Below are 3093 nucleotides of genomic sequence, written 5' to 3' on the forward strand. Positions count from 1 at the left end.
GATGTCCAATAAAGAGGGGAAAAGATGAGAGGAATTTCTCTGAACAGCTGCAGAAATGAATCAATTGAGTCATTCCTTTTTGATATCTTCACCCTCTGTTAAGATTATAATTCAGCCTGGCAGTTGAACTAAATGAATGGTGGGCTGTGCTGTTTGTAATGGCATGCTTTGTGATTTAGTGTTTTCTATATATTTCAATCCTGATGTCCAAACCCAACCCCCTACAGTTCTTTCTGAATACATCAAATGATTATCTGTCTTGCCAGAGCTTTGCTGAACTTGCATTTTATTTGTAGGCCAGCCATTACAAGTTCAAATTCAACTTGTATACACTGCCAAAGGGACAGGAACCTTGTCGAGGATGCATGACAGTGTGCGGCAGGAAGTTTCCCCTGTAGGAAGATCAGATCAAGGACACTGCTTTTAAATCTCTTTAATTCAAGGCACTCCATCATCTACAGAAAACAGGGCAATTTACTAAAGGACAGTTGCAGCGCAAGTTGTTTTGATTTGTATATTTTGTATTCAACGAACAGCAAGCAGTCCGAACAATAAAACACCATTAAACAAGTTCTGTGATTCACAGATAAACTTTTGGCCTGAAATGGGTGCAGTCTAATATTTATGCAGTGTATTGTTATTATGGAAGCAGTGGCTCAAATCAGTTCTCAAGCAGAAAGCGTAGAACTATCTGTGTTGTAGTTTCACAAAGTGAACACATTATGTAGCAGAACTAACTTTGCCTCAGTAAATTATTCAAAGGCTGTGCTTACTTTTATAAAAATTACTTACATTTATAGATGCCATGTTTTCACTTTAAAAGGATAGTCCACAAAAAGAATGCAAATCCACCCTCAGAGAGAGACAGGAAGAAAATAAAATAACATAACAAACTTATCAATTTACATAAACATAAAAAACAGAAATTTTTCAGAATATCTTCTTTTGTGTTCCATAGAAGAAAGAACGTCATAGCCTACCGGTTTGGACTGACATGGGAGTGAAAAAATAATGACAGATTTTATATTTTGGGGTGAACTATCCCTTTGAACTAGCAACTAAACGACTCTCTTCTTTCTTTGACTGCAAGATTTGAAGGGATTGACAGGGAAAACAGAGAAGTTTTGATGCAAACTTTTCAAAGATGCTGATTCAGCTTGAGCTCTGCTGCATTGAATACTGCATCAGCTGGCAATGGCCCTATCTATTTCAAGTTCTCCCATAGGGCCAGGCTTCTGCCCTGCCTCGCTGCACCATCGTTCACTCCTTCCCAAAGGTTGAACCTGATGAAAGACCCCTCGGCCATGCAGGGCCAGGACCAGAAATCAGCTTTAATCAATCCTATTTTCTGTACCTTATCATTATTATTCTTTTGATGCAGGGTTGGATTTTCACAGGCTGTTGCAGCCTATTAAATAGTCGATTTCAACTATGGAATATGCAATGACCATTTAATCTTTAGGCTTTGCTCATATTGCTAAATCCATGTAACCTACACTTCCGACATTTGTAGGGGTTTATAAGAGGGTAACATGTGTCAGTGAGCATAGAGGATCATACAGTAACTTGAACACCAAAGAAGTTTTAGATAGAATATAGATTTGCAGATCTTACAAACTTGTGGTTTTCCACGGCCATGAACCCATGAACCCCTGCATGCTCAACTCAAGCATCATGTGCAGCTTTGGTATCTTCATGAAGTTGCAGATAGTTTCACAGAAGGGTGAATTTAAGGTTGATGGCTTGCAAGAAACCAGTGTGCACTGTAAACCGAAAAAAACTGTATTTATGCATAAAACAGGAAATAAGTCATGCCGATTGCTTTGACAGATGGAAGAAAAACTTTACTTTGTGATGATCTTATATGAATCTAAATTAGTTCAGATATGGAACAGATGTAAAGATGTTGGAGTTCTTGTACTCTGAATTATTAATGGCAAACGGGGTCAAATGTGTAAGGTAAGTTTACTTTTTTTTGAATAACAAATAAATCAAAACTCATTGAAACTATTTAAATTGCTCTATTACAATTTCATTGTCTACATCCACTCAGCGTCATTTCTAACACAATACTTAACGGAATAGTTATGTCAATTCAGTCATCATTTTCTCACCCTCAGGTTATTCCAAACCTATGACTTTCTTACTTTTGTGGATCATGAATGAAGATATTTTTAAAAATGTCTTCATGTTTTGTTTTGTTTTGTTGTGTTTTGTTTTGATTTTTCATCTATTAAATGAAAGTCAGTGGTATCCAAAACAGTTTGGTTCTAATTTTGGTTTTCATTTTGGGTGAACTATCCCTTTAAGAAAGCTAACACGGTCGTTGTTTTGCTTACTACAGTCTTAGAGAAATCTCAAACTGTTGAGATTGAGGCATGGCCACAATGCTGCATCATTGATGTGAAGTTAGATGGGGACTCATGAAATATTCCTGACTATAATGCTCAGGTGGCTCTAAGTTTAGTGACAGCCACAGACAGGTCTAGGAGTGCTCAGCTAGCCTGTGGGCCTGGAAACGCAAGACATAGAGAAGAAGTGACAGTCTATCTGAAGGACTACACTGGGGCATCCTATCTAGTGAACGCGGCAAGTTCCGTCACGCTATGTGGCCTGATGCTTAAAGGACAAGAGCATGGGAGTTTTGTCAACAGGGATGTCTCTTGGGATGACATGCAGTTCTCTGAGTGTCTGTTTCTTCCTTGGAAGAAGTATCCAAACAGTCTTAGTTGTCAAATGGGAAGGAAGTCTGAATTTACACAGCATTAAGTCGGTTGATCCTCAAATCAAGTCTCCATTTTAATTTTCATCCTTTCAAAGATTAAGCTTTCAGAAGGAACTCTCTAGCTGTAAATCTCTTTGTGGGTTCAAAGATTTGTGGTACTTTCATCCAATATCTAAGTCCATTTCTTGCCTTGGTCACAAATTAAAAATCTTTTCTTTTTTTTTTTACCCATCAAGCAAGCATGCAAGTTTGTATACTTATTACACTGCTCACAAATTTAACATCAGCTTGAAATGTTTGAATTCATAAGCACTGCACAAACTTTCCAAATTATGTATGTACACTTTGAATCCATTAATCAAGACCTT

General features: G+C 37.5%; 1 long non-coding RNA gene across 2 annotated transcripts; it reads right to left on the reverse strand.

The window, feature by feature from the left end:
- Nucleotides 1-269: 269 nt before the first annotated feature.
- LOC143738956 (uncharacterized) lies at nucleotides 270-1774 on the reverse strand. Of its 2 annotated transcripts, XR_013204103.1 has the most exons (3): nucleotides 1615-1774; nucleotides 793-814; nucleotides 270-392 (listed from the first exon to the last, which is right to left on the reverse strand). It is a non-coding gene; the product is annotated as an uncharacterized LOC143738956 (long non-coding RNA). The 2 variants fall into 2 exon arrangements; XR_013204104.1 differs by lacking the exon at nucleotides 1615-1774 and having other exon boundaries at nucleotides 793-853.
- Between the last annotated feature and the right edge of the window lie 1319 nt (nucleotides 1775-3093).

The sequence above is a fragment of the Siphateles boraxobius genome, unplaced genomic scaffold (genome assembly GCF_051911475.1).
Source record: "Siphateles boraxobius isolate OS27281-9 unplaced genomic scaffold, OSU_SipBor_1 16, whole genome shotgun sequence".
NCBI classification, from domain to species: Eukaryota; Metazoa; Chordata; class Actinopteri; order Cypriniformes; family Leuciscidae; genus Siphateles; species Siphateles boraxobius.